The following is a 20,751-nucleotide window of genomic DNA, read 5'->3' as shown; positions in this document are numbered from 1 at the left end:
ACCTCACAGAGTGTTTGTTGTAGGAGTGGAAGCGAAAGGAGAATATTAGCCTCTTTGAGACTCCTTCGGGTAGTGATACGGCGGGATATCAAATCCAAACTCTTCTTCTTCTCCTCCTCCTCACTGGGTCCACACTTAGGCAGTGGTTCAAATTGCTTGGAGTCATGGTTTCAATGAAGCTTGAGTCCTGTTCATGCACTTCCTACAGACGTCTGTTTAACCACTGTGAAAACAAAATAAGCCTTGGGCCTCATTCAGAGGAGCATGTTCTTATGTTCTTAATACTGGTGGAGAAGACATGTGCCTGCTTGTTAAATAATAATAATAATAATAATAATTTATTATTTATACCCCGCCCATCTGGCTGAGTTTCCCCAGCCACTCTGGGCGGCTCCCAATCAGTGTTAAAAACAATACAGCATTACATATTAAAATCTTCCCTGAACAGGGCTGCCTTAAGATGTCTTCTGAATGTCAGGTAATTCTTTATCTCTTTGACATCTGATGGGAGGGCGTTCCACAGGTCGGGCGCCACTACCGAGAAGGCCCTCTGCCTGGTTCCCTGTAGCCTTAAAGGAGGTGAGCTATGGTACTACCCCTAAAATGGGCCCAAATGCTGCAGTCAATGCCTTTTCCTTCCACATCTCTACAGATCGTGTTCACCTAGGGATGGATTTCTGTCAATATTGGTTCTCTTGCTGCTCATTTCCCCAGTCTTAAATTCAGTTCTCCACATGCTTGCAGCAACGCACATTATTTGTTTGAGATACAAAAATCTGTCAATTTTAGTGTGAATTTTCTCTAGTAAACACATTTTTGTATGCAGTTTTGACTGCTATACACGATTTTGCAAGCAGGTTATTTTCACTCATCATTTATGCACCTTTCCCCCAATCTATGTATTTTTGTAAACATTGCTTGCCTTGAGAACTACATAGCAAAATTCAGAGAAGTGCAAGTTTCAAAGGATCGCTGTATTTTGGTTTGAGAAGTGCAAAGTAGGTCCCTTCTCTTTTAAATGCAAACAAAATCCAATGTCTCCCTACCCGTGTCCACCACTACCACAGCAGATCAAAGCAATGGATCCAGGAGTTATCCAGAAAATTATTCGAGAGCCAGTGTGGTGTAGTGGTTAAGAACGGTAGTCTCGTAATCTGGGGAACCGGGTTCGCGTCTCCGCTCCTCCACATGCAGCTGCTGGGTGACCTTGGGCTAGTCACACTTCTCTGAAGTCTCTCAGCCCCACTCACCTCACAGAGTGTTTGTTGTGGGGGAGGAAGGGAAAGGAGAATGTTAGCCGCTTTGAGACTCCTTAAAGGGAGTGAAAGGCGGGATATCAAATCCAAACTCTTCTTCTTCTTCTTCTATTCCACTACCTCCTCTGTATTTAAATTAGTTTGGATTTGTCATTTGCACTGACCCGATTCCAGGATTTCTGTGCCCTGTGGCTGTTTATGCCACTAACTCAGGGATATGCAAGGACAACAGGAGGAGAGAGGGTGTCCTTGCAGACTAGGTCATGATGACAAACGTCAGGCTACAAATATCTGTTGTGGTTGTTTTAACTCTTTGTTACTTGGCTTTCCATGCCGATGCATAGCCTTTTATTTAGACTCATTAAACCACCCCCAGCCCAAATGAGGAGTGATCAGTCATTCTGCTGCTCCCCAAATACCTTTGGCCTTCATTCAGAGGAGAGATTGGTTTGGACGTCTAATAGGTGCCGGAACTCATATATTGCTGATTGAAATGCCATGATAAATGTGCCAAGGCCATGGATAAAGGGAGGGGGAGAGAAATCATGGTACTCCATACTCAGGGCCAGCCCATGCATGAGGCAAGGTGAGGCAATCGCCTCAGGTGGCAGGATCCACAGGGGCAGCATACCCAGCCTCCAAGGGCTGCATCACATGTAGATATTCACTCCCATCTTGTTCCTGGTATAGGAACTCCCATCTTGTTCCCCTTCTGGCAGGGGAAGCGCCACTTGGTGGTTTGCCTCAGGTGGCAAAATATATTGGGTCTGCCCTGTTCATATCAGTGAGTACTGTCACAAAAAGCACTGGTCAATAATATAATTAAACCACAGAGGCTAGGGCTTGCCGATCAGAAGGTTGGCATTTCGAATCACCACGACGGGGTGAGCTCCCGTTGCTCGGTCCCAGCTCCTGCCAACCTAGCAGTTCGAAAGCACATCAAAGTGCAGGTGGATAAATAGGTACCACTCCAGTCGGAAGGTAAGCGGCGTTTCCGTGTGCTGCTCTGGTTCACCAGAAGCAGCTTAGTCATGCAGGCCACATGATCCGGAAGCTGTACGCCAGCTCCCTCAGCCAGTTAAGCGAGATGAGTGCCGCAACCCCAGAGTCGGCCACGACTGGACCTAATGGTCAGGGGTCCGTTTACCTTTACCTTTACCTTTACATATCTTTAGGCACCAGGCGAATGTGTTGAACCGAAGGTGAACCATTCCGAAAGCTTTGCTAATGCCATCTTGGTAGTCAGGATAACCTCACAATTAACTGGTAGCTGTTGTAACAACAGGCTCATGTGTGTTTATATCCATTTGTTGATAAAGGCTAATTATTTTGCTTTGATGTTATCCCTATCTGTGGGCTTGGGGTGCTGGGCTCTCAGCCCAGAATGGGGAAATAGCTGTAAGGCTTGGCTTTTCGCCACCTATGGCCTCATCTGGTCAGGTGAAGTGATGGGAAAGCCGGGTCAAAGAGACCTAAGCTGCTTTGTGGATAACGAATATATGGGCGTTTTTTGGGGGCATGGACGAGTCACCTCCTTGCTGTGATATCCATCCCATGTCTGTAGATAATAACTGATAATATTATCAATTACTCTTATATTATTAATATAATATTGTTAATAATATAAGTTATCATTATTATTTAGATATTAATATCAACAATAAAGTTGGATTATTATTATTCTCCTCCTCCTTATTATTATTATTTATTTATTATTATTTCCTCTTTTCTTTCCCAAAACACTAAGCAACAAATTCCAAGCTTTCTAAGTAAAGAGCTCAAGTATGTTATTATTCAATAGCCAATTATACGAGGGCCTCAGTTTGCGTTTAAAAGTAAGCCTACCTGAACTGCACTTCCCAAAACAATGGTCAAACTGAAACAGCCATCATTCAAAATTTGCACCTGCTCTCCAATCAGGTTATAGGTACACAAATGCATACACTAGGGTAAATTGGGCATTAAAAATGCATATATTATTGAAAATAATGTAGAAAAAATTGTTATATTTGTAAGCTGTGGGTTAAACCACAATGCCTAGGACTTGCCGATCAGGAGGTCAGCAGTTCAAATCCCCACGACGGGGTGAGCTCCCGTTGCTCGGTCCCAGCTCCTGCCCACCTAGCAGTTCGAAAGCACGTCAAAGTGCAAGTAGATAAATGGCGGGAAGGTAAACAGCGTTTCCGTGCGCTGCTCTGGTTCTCCAGAAGCGGCTTAGTCATGCTGGCCACATGACCCAGAAGCTGTACGCTGGCTCCCTTGGCCAATGAAGCGAGATGAGCGCCGCAACCCCAGAGTCGGGCACGACTGGACCTAATGGTCAAGGGTCCCTTTACCTTTACCTTTGTAAGAAGAACAAATGCACATAATTTGCTTTTTCCACTCCTGCAGGGATTCAGAGGGGATCTGGTAAATTCTGGCTACTTAACTTAGCATCTGTTCCAGGAAAACTTGCATAATGCATTATTAAAGATAAAAATTTCACTCCTATAGAGGAACAAGTCTTGCTGAAAAAGACCCAGCATGGCTTAGGCTAGAGGTGATCTGGCAGACAATGTCTATTTAGACTTCCATAAAGCTTTTGATAAACTCTGTGGCCAAAGACTGCCAAGTAAGGTATCTAATTAAAGAACAGGAAACAGAGGAATAATAATAATAATAATAATAATAATAATAATAATAATAATATTTATATCCCACCCTCCCCAGCCGAAGCTGGGCTCAGAGCGGCTAACAACATTAAAATGATACAACATTCTAAAATCATTTCATTATAAAATGCACAACTCTCACAGCGAAGGAAGTAAGCAATGGGATCCCTCAAGGATCATTTTTTTAAAAAAAATGTAAGTGAGTTTAGTAGCAGGGACTTCAAGCTTGCTAGTGGCACCAAATTCTTCTGGGTGGCATGAACAAAAGAAGATTGTGTGGAACTCCTCAAAGATCTCCCCAAACTGAGTGAATCAGCATTAATATGACAAATGCAATTCAATGTGTGCCAGTTGCACATTAGGGCAAAATATTCTGGCTTCCCGTATACACTAATGGGGTCTTAACCAGTGGTAACTAACCAGAAAGGAGGACTTAGTATGCAGAAACTGTTAAAAAGGCAAATTCCACGATAATTAAGAAAAGGGTTAAAAATAAAAGCAGCTAATATTAAAATGCCATGGTGCAGCCACACTTGGAATATGGTGCACAGTCCTGGCTAACTGGCCATCTGAATAAAAGGATATTGTGGAGTTGTGAAAGTTTCAGAAAAGGGCAACCAAAATGATAAAGGGATTGGAACAACTTCCATATGAGGAAAGGCTATAACATCTGGCACATTTAGTATGAAAAATGGCAAGTAAGGAAGGGATGATGTCGACTGAGAGAGGTTTTTCTCCTTCTCACACCGCACTCGACACCATTCACCTACAAGGAAGCTGAATGTTGAAAAATTTAGGATAGATGAAAAAGATGTGCTAATAGCATTGTAGAGTTGGGAAGGAGCCAATGGTCATCTGTTCCATTGCCTGGCAATGCAGGAATCACAACCAGAGAATCCCTGACACAGTGGAAGAAATCATTTCACACAGTGGCATCCACAACCACAGGATGCAGCAATGGTCGCCATCTTGGATGGCTCCATTGGAAAGCCCATGGAGGAGAAGGTGTTTAGTGGCTAGTGGCCATGATGACTGAGTGTGATCTGCAGTGCTGGAGGTGGCATGCCTCTAAATATCAGTTTCTGGGAATTGCAGCTGAGATGAGTGCTGTTGGACGTAGCATTGGAAAACCAGGTGAGCAACTCTACCCCACCCACACTGCCCCACTGACCACCACTGATTCCTGCTCTGTATACGATGGTGACCCAGTTTGCATTTCACAACCATGGTTAGAACCAAACACCGGTTCGAGGTGGATAAGGAAAAGTCCTTGCACCACTCCTCCTACATTCCCCCAAAGCTATTCAGTGTTCCCATTTGGAGGGGGTTCACATTTAGAACCATAACCCACAAGGAACCAGTTTCCAACCTGGGTAAACAACCTCTTACCTCTAAATGCCTCTAAATACCAGTTTAGGACTTCCGGGTTGGCGCGACTGGCTAATGGCGGATTCCCTCCGAGCTCCGGAGGGAATCGGCTTAGCAGGGGGCTGGGTCTTGCCGTGCCGGCGACACGGGGACCCTTAAAAACCACGGGCACGGAGCCTGTGGACATGGTGACTCGACGGGCACCATAAGCGCCCTCCCGACTCGTGAAGGAGCCTTTTTAAAGGCTACGGATCGGGTGCCAGGGAGTGGCGTGGTGCTGTGAGTCCTCCGCTTCCCCTGCCGAGCGAAGCCGCAAGCCATTCTTCGGTCAGCGCTGACTTCTTCCTATTAAATTTGGACTTAAAAGCAAGAACAACAACCCGTGAGTAATTTGAAAACTGGATTACAATATATTTGGCTTTGGATTTGGCACGAGCGGGGGAGCTGAAAAAAAGGAAGTCCGTCTCCCCCCTATTGTAAACAGCTCAAAGCAAGGACCTGTCAACTAAGGTCGCGGGAAGAGCCGCCGGGATTGGATAAAGATACAAATTCCACGGATTTAAAAGGACTAAGTTAATGTGCTGGAGGACTAGAGTTTACTTTATTTGAATTAAGTACCATTCTTCTCAAGCCCGGGAGTAACCCAAGTTAAGAGCCTGCTGAGGATTTATAGAAACCTTTGACAGCTGTCAAACTAGCTGTCAAAGTTGGAAGAATTGAAAGTTGAAACTTTAACCGGTTATATCGTTACAAAATATTGAAAACAAAGAAAGATTGTTACAAACAAATTTGACTTTTGGGTCGGAGGGGAAAAGAACATTAAGTAACCAGAATCCCTCTAGAGGGGATTCTTGGACATTACAAGAATGGAACTAAAACAGGGAATACAGGAAATACGTGCTGACTTGAAAAAGCTGATCTCTCTCGTGGGAAAGTTGTTAGAGATGAATGAAAAAGGCCTTGTTTTGTCTACGAGCCCCTCAAACCCGGAGTTATCTGAAGATATACCAACTGAACTGGAAAAGGACTCGTTGCTCAAAACACAGGCAGCTGGACAAGAAAAAGAACCAAAGATTGAGGAGGAGGAGATATCTGCCAAGCAGGAGGAGCTGAAAGAAGGGATGGCTGAGATGATACAGAAGAGAAAAGAGAACTGGAGACCTGCTAAGAAGAACCTTAAATTGACCAAGGTGAAAGTCGGACTAGTTGGGACATATGGATTTTGGAAACAGTGTTGGAGCACCACCTGTAAACAAGTAGGTCTCATTCGAAGAATCACGGTCAGCACCGTGAAAATACATCTTCGACCCTGGGTGTTAAGCAAGAGAGACTTTTGAAGAAACCGGCTGAAAGGGACTGAGAGAGACTTGCATGCCTTGGACGTAAGATCACCAGGCTAAAAAGATGGACCAAATGGATTTTGGTTAGGGATGGAAACCGGGGAGGGAAGGGTGGGACCTAACAGTCTGAAGGGGGTCTGTTCTTTCTTTGCTTTAGGAGTATAAAAATTATAGGTTTTTTTTATTATTATAAAAATGGGGAATCGGTGGAGGGGAAATAGTGGCAACCTTAGGAAGGGTATATATTTTCTTTCTTTCTTTTTTTCTTCTCTATATATAGGGCTAAGGTATATATTTTAATAAATGGCTAAGGTATAATAATGAATTAAAGCTTAATTCTATTATAAAAAATTATCTTAATTAAACTAGGGTCAAGTGATTTTAAATAAACTATGTTTTAGGATATTAAGTGGAAAACTTGCTTGAATAAACAATTTGAAGATGGAATACAATAAGGGGAGACGTGGGGAAGTCTTGAAAAGAAGTTAAGGAAAATGAGTCTAAAAGGTGGAAACCTTCTTTGTTGTTTTTTGTTTTCTTCTCTGGTCTTTTTACTTTTTTCTTACCTCTCTTTTTCTTTTTCTGCTCTGTTATTTGTAACCTTTTGAAAATTTAATAAAGATCATTTAAAAATAAATAAATAAATGCCTCTAAATACCAGTTTCTGGGAATTGCAGCTGAGGTGAGTGCTGTTGGATGTAGTATTGGAAAACCAGGTGAGCAACCCTATCCCAACCACACTGCCCAATGACCACCACTTATTCCTGCTCTGTATACGATGGTGAGCCAGTTTGCATTTCACAGTAAACCATGGTTAGAACCAAACACCGGCTCTAGGTGGATAAGGAAAAGTCCTCGCACCACTCCTCCCACACTCCCCCAAAGCCATTCAGTGTTCCCATTCGGAGGAGGTGCACATTCAGAACCATAACCCACAAGTAACCGGTTTCCAACCTGAGTAAGCAACCCAGTGCCTGAAGTTCCCCACTAACACATTGGGGTGCACTGCCCTGCATGCTACTGGCCCATGCCATCACCATCCTGGGCAAATAGACACCCTGCCTGCCTGCCCAACTGTCACCAAGAAAACTGGGGAACCAATTGAGTGCCAGGAGGGCAGCAAGGGCAGCTTAGAGCCGGAACTGAGCCCGAATTGCATGTTATACTAATGACTCCTCTGGATGACAGATGAGCAGGATTTCTTTATTTTTAGATGTCCATGAGAAAGAAAAATGCTCTTAAGAATAACTGTCGGCCAATAAATCCACTGGCCTTTCCCAGTCTCGGGCAACCTGTGCCTTTGCTGCTGTTCCAGGAAATGGTGGCTTCAAAAGAGCCTATCAAAAGGGTACATTATGTTTCCTGGACATCCTGCTTTCTCGGAGGTTAATTTCTTCTGACGCACGTGGCCTGGTGCTGCCAACCAAGTCAAATGTATTTTACGCTTTACTTTTTTCTCCTGCCTCGCAGGCTTTTGTTGGGAATAAACGGGGGCGGGGAGGGAAGCCAAAGATTTAAAAAATGTATAAAGAAGTCTTGCCAAATGTTGTTAAATGATTTGATCCGCTGATGGCAAGATAGCATTGCTAAACAGATAAAAAGAGGGATTCCTGAGCCAGAGGCAATATTTTAATATGTTCTTGAAACTGCATTGTCTGTAAGATACTTGTGATAGCGGAGGAAAATGTATATACTAATAATGCATTCATATATCCTTGCCTCATTGGGCTGGATTAGAACTCTTCCATAAAACAGTGCTTCCCCAACATTTTGGGGGGCCTAACGCCTTGGTTCCATAAACTCATTTCCAGTGCCCCCTACTCTATCAAAAGCATTATTCAGAATAGTGGTGTACACAAGGCACTAAGGGAATAGCATTCAAAGCAGTAACAATTACTTGCAAGTTTATTCAAAATCCAATTAAAACCAGTTTAATTAATCCAACTAAACTGATGAACTGCAAGAAGATCAAACCTATCCATTCTGAAGGAAATCTGCCCTGAGTGCTCACTGGAAGGACAGATCGTGAAGCTGAGGCTCCAATACTTTGGCCACCTCATGAGAAGAGAAGACTCCCTGGAAAAGACCCTGATGTTGGGAGAGATGGAGGGCACAAGGAGAAGGGGACGACAGAGGACAAGATGGTTGGACAGTGTTCTTGAAGCTACCAGCATGAGTTTGACCAAGCTGCGGGAGGCAGTGGAAGACAGGAGGGCCTGGCATGCTCTGGTCCATGGGGTTACGAAGAGTTGGACTTGACTAAACAACAAAAACAAACTGATGAACTAGTATGCATAGAAATGCATATATCTGTAAGGGTAATACAGTGCATCTATCTATCTACAGTATCTACCGATCTATCGATCTATCCTACATATTGTTCCAGGAAGTGCATGTTGGGTAGATTCACCTTTAAATACAAACTGAATCAAATTCTTCCCCTTCCCTAAGCAGAGGACACCCAGGGAGAAACAGACATAACTCATGACTCTGTTTCATTTTGTTAGTGCATGCCTGAGCAAATTTTTCAAGATGAGCCATTTGTCAGTCTTAGATTTAGGCAAACTTTGACAGTTATTTCCTTGTTGTTTGGAAACCTAATTTGGTAGCGATTGGGAACCCCTGATTAGGAGCTGTTACCTCTCATGCTAATGATTTGATTTTTTAAAAAGATTGCTGGTCCTCAACTTGTGTTTTGTGTGTGTTGAGCAGGATCGGACTCATTCAAGATCTCTCAACAAAGCAATAAATATTCATGCCTCTGATTTACACAAACACTAGTCTCCGCTATGTTTTGTCAGATTTTATGACCCATTTATCGTCTCATCTTCTCCTAGTTAAAGGTAATTATTTCTTAATTAATCTTGTCTATATCCTTTGCCAATGTGGCTATAAAAAATGCATTCATCACAGGCCATGGTCACAGCAGATCTGTCCATATCACGGTATGCATCAAATCTAGTCATATCTACTTGCTGTAAGGTCTGCATGTTGTTTTATAAAAAACATTTGGGAAAGGAGAAGTTGTGAATAAATTCTGAAAGCAGTGGGTGAGACAAAGAGTCTATACACCCCATGATCTATTTTGGGCTAGCTCTCAATTCATTCAGCTCTTGGTTCGGACCCTTACATTACAGGCTTTCTGATTCTGAAACACAGTACAGTGGAACCTCGCTTTTCGAGCATCTCAGAAGTCAACCGATTTGGAACCCGAATGTCGAAAACCCGGATGCAAATCCTTCCATTTTCAAATGCGCCTCGAAAGTTGAACAGCTTCCAAGGTACATTTCTACATTTTTCTCAATGGAACTTGCCGACTGCTCATTGCGCCTTGGTTGTCCAATGTTTCAGAAGTCGAACTGTCTTCTGGAATGGAGTACGTTCGATAACCGAGGTATCTATTTGCCAAGGTTTAGAGGCTGAGGCCAAGGTTTAGATGCTGAGACCTCACACCAGGTCTTGGTGTTTCTGGGAATGGAGGTGAGAGATGACCTAACCTGGGGAGAAAACAGTAAAGACCTGATGAAGGGAGCACAGCAGAGGTTATATTTTCTGAGAATCCTCCAGAAAAATAATCTCTCAAAGGACCTGTTGATGGCATTTTACCATTGTACTGTGGAGAGTGTATTAACTTATGGTCTGTGTGTGTGTGGTTTGGGAGCTGCATGGTCAGGAGAAAAACAATGCTGTCCAGGGTTGTAAAGACTGTGGAGAGAATAATTGGGTGCACTCTTCCCACCTTGGATCAAATCTACGCTTCCAGGTGCCATAAGAAAGCTGCAGAGATAGTGCAGGATAGTATGTACCCCGGAAATGATCTCTTTCAGCTTCTGCCTTCTGGAAGAAGGTACAGGGTTATAAAGACTAGGACTAACTGAGAAACAGTTTCTATCCAAATGCAATTTAGGTTTTAAACACAATGTAAGGTAGTTGCGGGACGCAGGTGGCGCTGTGGGTTAAAGCCTCAGCGCCTAGGGCTTGCCGATCAAAAGGTCGGCGGTTCGAATCCCTGCGGCGGGGTGCGCTCCCGCTGCTCGGTCCCAGCACCTGCCAACCTAGCAGTTCGAAAGCACCTCCGGGTGCAAGTAGATAAATAGGGACCGCTTACCAGCGGGAAGGTAAACGGCGTTTCCGTGTGCGGCTCTGGCTCTGGCTCACTGGGAGGAGCACAGAGAAAAGAAACGCCATTGTGCGCCTGTAGCAGCACAACTGGATGACTTCACCTGCCCCAGCTGCAACAAAACATGTCTCTCCCGTATCGGTCTCTGCAGTCATTGCAGGCTCTGTACCCTTCCAACGGTTTGACTTCATCCCCGAAGGAGCACTCCTCCATTGTCACACAAGACAGACAGTCGCCAATCAAGTTATCCTATGCAAATCCCAATTTGCAAGGGAGACGTATGGTCTTTCGTCAGCTTACAAGGAAAATGAAGAAGAAATTTTGCTTACAATGGTGGCATTTGCCGTGAGCACAGAATTCAGGTTGGGTAGTTTTTTTCTTCTTCTTCTTTCAATGCCACTGGAAAATGAACACAGCCTTGGCTTCAACCCAACAAGTTTCTCCTTCGTCCTCCTCCTCCTCCTCCTCCGAGAAGCTCTCGAACTATAAATTCCACCTACATCATGACAGCTCTCTTTGATGCGAGTGATTATATCCTTTCAAGATGTTTTGAGTGCTGAAAAGAAACAGGAACATTACGGGAAATGGCTCTTGGGAACACATTGGATGATCAATTGTCACCCAAAATTGCCTGCAATTTTCATGGGGTGGGTGGCATTTCATTACTTTTTTCTTTAAAAAAAAAAAAAAAACAATGATGGGAAAAGCCGCCACGTCTAAAATTGCAAGGTGCTACAATGGATTGTGAATCTCAGCAGACACATTGCTATATGGCCATTGTGCTGGAATTATGGAGAGGGGCTGCTTGTAGGGGTTGAGAGGGGACAGGCTATTAAGGCAGGCAATGGGCAGCGGCGAGTGAGGGGGGTTGGGGAGAAGCTGAAATCTTTGGCTGCCATTTTATCCCTTGGAGAGAGAGAAAAAATAGATTATGACTTGGAGATCGAGCACTGAGTATTGGATGACAGAAGATTGTGCAGGTCTGTGACCTGAGCAGGTAGGAAACAGTTGCATCTGGAATGTGTAGAACAGGGGTCAGCAAACTTTTTCAGCAGGGGGCCGGTCCACTGTCCCTCAGACCTTGTGGGGGGCTGCACTAGATATATATATATATATATATATATATATATATATATATATATATATATATATATATATATTGGGGGTAATAAATATGATGACAGAAGATTGTGCAGGTCTGTGACCTGAGCAGGTAGGAAACAGTTGCATCTGGAATGTGTAGAACAGGGGTCAGCAAACTTTTTCAGCAGGGGGCCGGTCCACTGTCCCTCAGACCTTGTGGGGGGCTGCACTAGATATATATATATATATATATTGGGGGTAATAAATATACGAATTCCTATGCCCCACAAGTAACCCAGAGATGCATTTTAAATAAAAGCACACATTCTACTCATGTAAAAACACACTGATTCCCGGACCGTCTGCAGACCAGATTTAGAAGGTGATTGGGCCAGATCTGGTCCCTGGGCCTTAGTTTACCTACCCATGGTGTAGAACATGCATGAAACATAAATAATTATTTATGGATTATAATCCAGTCTAACTAGCTTGTTGTCTTTGTCTATGGAGTTTTCTTGGCAGGGATACTGGAGTGGCTTGCTGGTTCCTGATTTTTGTTGTTGTTTAGTCGTGTCTGACTCTTCGTGACTCCATGTACCAGAGCACGCCAGGCACTCCTGTCTTCCACTGCCTCCAGCAGTTTGGTCAAACTCATGCTGGTAGCTTCGAGAACACTGTCCAACCATCTCGTCCTCTGCCGTCCCCTTCTCCTTGTGTCCTCCATCTCTCCCAACATCAGGGTCTTTTCGAGGGAGTCTTCTCTTCTCATTAGGTGGCCAAAGTATTGGAGCCTCAGCTTCAGGATCTGTCCTTCCAGTGAGCACTCAGGGCTGATTTCCTTCAGAATGGATAGGTTTGATCTTCTTGCAGTCCATGGGAATCTCAAGAGTCTCCTCCAGCACCATAATTCAAAAGCATCAATTCTTTGGCGATCAGCCTTCTTTATGGTCTAACTTTATCAGCCTCAGCTAGCACAGCTTAAATCCAGTGACTGTTTTAAACAACGGAGGTGAAATTCCATGACTTGTTATGCCACAATTGTTTTGCATTGGGGCCTGTTCCACTTCTGTTATTCTCTAAGCCAGAAGTGCCCTTCAGATGGCAATGGCAAATGTTAAGTTTAGTGATTTAATTTACTGAAATTGGGGATGCTTAAATGCATTACTGTGTGTTTAATTCTGGAATGTTCTCCAGTAACTCTCATGTGATTGGTGAACTCTGGTCACATGGGAGGCTTCTAATTACGTTCTCCCTTTTGTTTTGTGAGTGAGTGACTTGACTCTGCAATGACTCCATCTCCATGAACATTGAAGAGACAGGACTCAGCTACATTAGCCAGAAAAACAGCATTTTGAATGTGTTATAAACATGCAACACCAGATGGCACTGGAGAGCAAAACAAATTTCTATGCAGTTTTCCATAGCTTTTTCTTTCTTTCTTTCTTTCTTTTGTTTTAACAATTTAATTTCTGACATTTCTGGGGGGTTTTCCCTCCTGGGTGTAGATTCACCCACAGTGTTAGATAACTCTCCTGCTAAGTGCAATAGAGGAGTGGAGTGCTAATATTTCTGTGTGAATGTATGTGACAGAAGAAGTATCCAAGTTGATGTTTTCCTAAAGAAGCAATAAGTCTGCTGGAAGAAGAAACCACTTGGAAGGAACCGCGTGGCCGAGCTGAGTAATGGGCAGAAGGTTGTGTGCAAATACAGTCATACCTCGGGTTGAATATGCTTCATGTTGAGTGTGTTCGAGTTGCGCTTCGCGGCAACCCAGAAGTAACAAATGTGTTACTTCCGGGTTTCGCCACTCATGCATGCGCAAACGCTCAAAATGATGTCACACGCATGCGCAGAAGCGGCGTAAAGTGACACGTGTATGTGCAGCCGTGCCGTCACTAGTTACCGTATTTTTCGCTCTATAGGACGCACTTTTTCCCCTTCAAAAATGAAGGGGAAATGTGTGTGTGTCCTATGGAGCGAAGACGCCATAGCCCCGCGACCCTCTCCTGGCTGGAGAGGTGACGCGCGGCTATGGAAGGAGCCTCTATAGCCGTGCGTCACCTCTCCAGCCGGGAGAGCGTGTGCAGGGCAAAAAAAGCCCCTCGCGACCCTCTCCCAGCTGGAGAGGTGACTTGCGGCTATGTCAGGAGCCTCTCCACTGCGCCTTTCCGCTGCTCCCTGACCTGCTCTTTGGGGCTGGTGGTGGGCTTCCCCCGCCAGCCCCAAAGAGCAGGTCGAAAGGAACCTGAAGCCTGGAGAGAGAGAGGGGTTGGTGCTTCGCTGAAGGGGCACTGGGCAGAGAGGGGGAGAATTTTTTTTCTTGTTCTCCCCCCTCCAAAACAAGGTGCGTCCTATTGTCCGGTGCGTCCTATGGTGTGAAAAATATGGTACATTTGCTTCTGGATGCAAACGGGGCTCCGGAACGGATCCCGTTCGCATCCTGAGGTACCACTGTACTGAAAGAGAAAGTTTGGATGCTTAAGGAACAATCTGCAATCTTCAACTAAGAAATACCCATGCTTGGATAGGCATGTGAATGCAAATACTTTGCATACATTCTTCTTTATATGTTCTGCAAGTCAAAGCTTTGGAATGGTTTAACAAGAGTTTGGACACTGTTTTAATTCTAAGAAAAGAATCAGTATTACTCGCAATTTGGCTTCCTAGCTGCGATTTAGCTACTTTGCCAATACAAAGGACTCAGGTTAAGTCACTGGTATCTCCACATCTGAAATCCCATAGTCAGTTTCTTTTTTTTTTTAAAAATTAATTTTTATTCGTTTTTCAGACAAATATTAAAAACACAACAAACAAACAAAAGAAAAACAAAAAACAGACAAGGCACACAAAACAATTAAACCCATGTAACTTCAGATTCATCATTTCATACTCTTCTTTCTTTTGACTTCCCCATACCTCCCCATCCCTGCATCCTTGTTTAATGATTCTTTAGCAACCCTTAAGTCCATTGTCTTAATTCCCTTTCATAAAGTTTCCTTTAGTTTTTTAGTTACTGCTGCAATTCTTTATCTCTTACCCCCTGACATCTTAACATTCCTCAATTTTACAATTGTTTTTAAGATATATTTTAAATTTCTTCCAGTCCTCTTCCACTGTCTCTTTCCCCTGGTCACGGATTCTGCCCGTCATCTCGGCCAGTCCCATAAAGTCCATCACCTTTGTTTGCCATTCTTCCAGAGTAGGTAGTTCTTGCATCTTCCAATACTTTGCCAGTAGAATTCTTGCTGCTGTAGTGGCATACATAAAGAAAATCCTATCCTTCTTTAACACCAATTGGCCAACCATGCCCAAGAGAAAAGCCTCTGGTTTCTTAGGAAAAGTCCACCTAAGGATCTTCTTAATTTCATTATAGATCATTTCCCAGAAAGCTTTAACCTTTGGGCAGGTCCACCAAAGGTGGTAGAAGGTGCCTTCAGTCTCATTACATTTCCAACACTTATTATTAGGCAAGTGGTAAATTTTTGCAAGCTTGACTGGGGTCATGTACCACCGATAGATCATTTTCATAATGTTTTCTTTTAAAGCATTACATGCAGTAAATTTAATACCGGTGGTCCATAACTGTTCCCAGTCAGCAAACATAATATCATGACCAATATCTTGTGCCCATTTAATCATTGCTGATTTCACCGTTTCATCCTGTGTATTCCATTTCAACAGCAAGTTATACATTTTTGATAAGTTCTTAGTATTGGGTTCCAACAATTCTGTTTCTAGTTTTGACCTCTCTTTCTGAAATCCTATTTTCCTGTCCTGTTTAAATGTCTCATTTATCTGATGATAGTGCAACCAATCTCGAACCTTGGGCTTTAGTTTCTCATAATCAAGAAAGGGAGGAAATTCTAATTTCCCGCACTTTAAAAAAGAATCTAAAAGATCCACCATTACGTCCCCCACCGAAAGCAGCGACAAATGGCTGTATCTGCACAAGAAAAAATTCCTCGCTGGACTTAATGACAGAACTAGAATGACTAAATGCTGTCAACCAGCCACCAACCCAAAAACGGATCCTACGCCTGTTGTCCTGGAATATCGCAGGGTGGGGAAACAAAGACGGAGACCCAGACCTAATGAACTTCTTTAAGGATTTTGAACTAATACTCCTACAAGAAACATGGTCAACTAGAGATATTAAAATTAACGGATTCATCTCCTATACGAAACCCGCATTGAAAACAAACACGAAGGGCCGGCCAAAAGCAGGGTTCTGTTGTATGATCAAAGACAACTTAGGGTTTGAAATCAAGCAACTAGAAATATGTTTACCACTTGCACAAGCTCTACTTTTAACCCAAAAAAAAGACTCTTTGCTACTTGTAAATGTCTATATCCCCCCAACCAAAAACAACATCAGTAGTGAAAATTGGTCACAACTAACCTTTTATATAGAAAATCTGTCCGATAAATACCCAAATGCCTCACTGATAATAGCAGGTGATTTTAATGCCAGAGTGGGAACCAACAATGAACAACTATGTAGCAAACTAAATTGGAATACTGATAATGATATCGCACATGCCCTGAAAATAGGACGATTCTCCAGAGACAGGGTTGTTAACAACGAAGGCTTACGCCTACTTGAATTATGTAACAACTTTAATTTGCAGATTGTGAACGGTTCAACAAATGGCGATAGAAGCGGGGAGTTTACATACTTCTCCCCCCGAGGATGCAGTGTCATCGACTATATTCTTGTCCCTTATAATATTATAAATTCGATCATGGACCTCAAAATTGGAACGCGCACTGAAAGCGATCATCAGCCATTATTGCTGTCTATTAGCTTAAAGGACGAAACCAAAATAACTAAGCACAATATCATAGAACCTTCTCAATACAAACAAATGACTCAATTAAAATGGTCCCAGGAAATGAGTGCAGAAGTGGGGCATAAACTTACAGCTAACCTGAGAAAACAAGTATTATTCAACTTAAAGACCACTAATTCCTACTGTGATATTCCTAAAATTTATAATGAAATCTTCCAAATGCTTGTAGAGCTTAGTACTCCACCTAAAGTTTGGGAACTTAAATATAGCGCTAGCCCTTGGTTTGATGATGAATGTTTCCAGCTAAAAAGAAAACTGCGCCAAACATTTAAAAATAATCGCACTAAACTAGAGCCCTCTTATCTTGATGAAAAAAGAAAATACCATTATATTCTGGCCGAAAAGAAACAGAAATACGCAACCCAAAAATGGCTACAATTATTCGACTCAATTCAGAGTAAAAACAACAAAGCGTTCTGGAGCCTAGTGTACGGAGGACTGAAAGCCGAAAATCAACTAACTCTGCCACCAATTGCAGAATCCAAATGGTCCCAACACTTTACATCTGTATTTAACAATCTACACGGTGAACTTAAAGGAAATGAAACCATTAAAAATAAAATTAATAAACTCCAGGAGTGGCCAAGGGTAGAGGAAGAGGAAATTAGAGAGATAGTTAAAAACTTCAAATCGGGGAAATCTCCTGGGCCAGACGGTCTACCAATAGAACTATTTAAGACCTATATAGATTGGTGGGCAGAACCCTTAGCTCAATTGTTTACTCTTATAGATAAATATGGGACCATACCTGAGATATGGTTAAGATCAATAATTATTCCAATCTTTAAAAATGGCGACCCAAAAGAACCAAGGAATTATAGACCGATAAGCCTACTATCAGTGATAGGGAAAATCTACGCTAAGCACCTCTTATCTAAACTTCTTACCTGGATGAAAAATCTAAATTTACCAGGGAAAGAACAAATAGGTTTCTCCAAAGGTTGCTCTACTCTAGACCACTGTCTTACACTTATGCATCTGGTTGAAAAATACAGATCCCAAAGGCAATCTAAGATATACGCTGCTTTTGTAGATTTTCGTGGTGCATTCGACTCAATTGACCGCCCAAAGTTGTGGAGGAAACTCACAGAATTAAAAATTGATCAGCGCTTATTGATTCTAATGCAAAATCTACATTCTTCCAATACCTGTCAAGTCAAACTTAACACCAAAGGTCACCTCTCCTCAGACATCCCAAACTCGAAAGGGGTAAAACAAGGGTGTATTCTTGCCCCCTTTCTATTTAATTTATTTTTATCAGACTTGCCAGATTACCTTCAAAAAATAGAATCACATGCCCCTAAACTCAATCAGAAACCAGTTCCTCTCTTATTATACGCAGACGATGCTGTCTTACTATCACTAACGAGCTTGGGTCTGAAACGTCTTATATCTTCACTGATCCTTTACTGCGAATGTAACAAACTCTCTATAAATTATGAGAAGACAAAAATTTTGGTCTTCTCGAATGGTTGGAAATTAGAGAAATGGAAAATAAGAGGGCAAGAAATCCAACAAGTGAAAATCCATAGATATCTGGGAATCTTATTCCAGAGCAACTTAGGGTGGGCAACCCATCGCACAAATGCCATAAAACAGGCAAAGTGCATCTCATCAGCAGTTGCCCGTTTTTATTATCAGAAAGGTAATCAATTTATTCCTGCGGCCAATCAGATATTTCAAGCAAAAGTGCAATCCCAGATATTCTATGGTATCCCGCTATGGGTCCAAGCATATAACAGTGATATAAAAAAGATTCACTCCAGCTTTTTGAGACGTATTCTTGGACTCCCTCTTATGATCAAATATGAAACAATGTGCGCAGAAATAGGCATACACACAATGGAATACTGGGCATGGTCCACCTCAATAAAGTATTGGTTACGCTGCCATTTTCGCTGCCCTCCATCAAGTCTGCTCGCTGATCTGCTCAAAGACCCTTATAAATCAAGATGGTATCAGCACCTTGAAAAAAAAATTGAATCTTTAGGCATCGAGCTGGAGCTCCTGTACAATTCTAATGAGCAATATATTCTCCATAATATCCTAACTAGACTAAAGGATGTCGAGAGACAAAATATTATGGCAGCTGTAAACAAAATTTGCTCCCCCAGATTCTACGATTTAAATATCTTAGATTGCAGAGCCAATTACGTCTCTAAATTAATAATCCCAGCCCAACGTAGGGCTTTTATGCTGGCCCGTTTGAATGTTTTTCCCTCAGCATTTGTCTGGGGAAGATATCAAAACATTCCCAGAAGCAAGAGATTCTGCAGATGTTCAATGAATGTCCCGGACACTGTAGAGCATATCCTCTTTCATTGCCCATTGTACAGTACGCTCCGTCAACGCGTGCTGTCCCCCCTTTCGGGTGGTCTGGAACCCCAGCAAGCTGAATGTGTGGGACTCTACCTATCCGACGCTGACCAAAGGGTAACGGCGGGGGTAGCCGAGTTTTTGGCAGCAGTCCTCCAAGGAGCAGGTTAACAAGGAAAACCACTGATTCTATATGTATATATTTATATTTGTATGTAGCCAACTCCTGCCTTTTTATATATATCTCAAGGCTTTTATATGTTATTTTCCTTTTATGGTTTTACCTGCATAATGCCTAATAAAGGTTTGATAAGTAGTAGTAGTAGTAGTTTCTCATAACTCTGAAGTTTAACCCTTTCACCATCATATTCTAAAATTTCATAATATTTTGGCCATTTAGAGTCCATATTAAGCTTTTTTACTTCTCTAGCTTCCATTGGTGACACCCACCTAGGGGTTTTACTTTCCAACAAATCTTTGTATCTAATCCAAACATTATACAATGCTTTCCTTACAATATGGTTTTTAAAGCTTTTATACACCTTTGCCTTGTCGTACCATAAATATGCATGCCAACCAAAGCTGTTGTCATACCCTTCCAGATCCAAAATGTTTGTGTTCTCAAGAAGTAGCCAGTGTTTCAACCAGCAAAAGGCTGCCGATTCATAATAGAGTCTTAAGTCCGGCAGGGCAAACCCCCCTCTATCCTTTGCATCAGTTAAAATCTTAAATTTAATTCTGGGCTTTTTGCCCTGCCAGACAAATTTTGATATATCTTTCTGCCACTTCTTGAAACAGTCCATCTTGTCCAAAATCTGCAACGTCTGAAATAAAAACAGCATTCTAGGCAATACATTCATCTTAATAGTAGCAATTCGGCCTAACAAGGAAAGTTTCAACCTTGACCATATTTCCAGATCCTTCTTTACTTCTGACCAACTTTTTTCATAATTATCCTTAAATAAGTTCACATTCTTGGACGTTAAATTTGTCCCCAGGTATTTTACCCTTTTTGTTATTTCCAAGCCTGTTTCATTCTGAAAACTCTCTCTTTCTTCCATTGTTAAATTTTTCTCCAACACTTTCGTTTTTTGTTTGTTCAATTTAAAACCTGCTACTCGACCAAATATTTCAATTAATTCTAATACTCTTTTAGTGCTAGTGTCTGGCTGTTGCAAGGTCAATACTAGGTCATCTGCAAATGCTCTTAGTTTGTAGTGTCTAACTCCGACCTGAACTCCTTTAACCAACTGGTCCTTTCTAATCATATTTAACAAAACCTCCAGGACTGATATAAAGAGCAGAGGGGATATTGGGCATCCCTGCCGTGTACCTTTTTCTATGGATATTTCTTCTGTTACCACATTGTTTACAATTAACTTAGCTTTTTGTTTGGAATATATTGCACCTATACCGTTTTCAAAACCTTGGCCTACCCCCATCCCTTGGAGATTCTTTTTCATAAAAGTCCAACAGATATTGTCAAAGGCTTTCTCCGCGTCCACAAAGATCAGAACTGCCTTCCTGTTAATGTCAACGTCTAACAACTCCAAAATGTCTATAATGTTCCTCACATTGTCTGACATATGTCTCCCTGGGAGAAAGCCTGTTTGGTCCTTATGAATCTCCTCTATCAACACTCTTTTCAATCTTTTTGCCAAAATGTCTGCAAAAATTTTGTAATCCACATTAAGTAAAGATATAGGGCGGTAGTTTCTGACCTGGTTCTTCTCAGTCTCTGTTTTCGGTATAAGTGAGATGAAAGCC

The sequence above is a fragment of the Podarcis cretensis genome, assembly GCF_951804945.1.
Source record: "Podarcis cretensis genome assembly, chromosome: 11".
In the NCBI taxonomy this organism is placed as follows: Eukaryota; Metazoa; Chordata; class Lepidosauria; order Squamata; family Lacertidae; genus Podarcis; species Podarcis cretensis.
Note: the sequence above shows the minus strand (reverse complement) of the source record.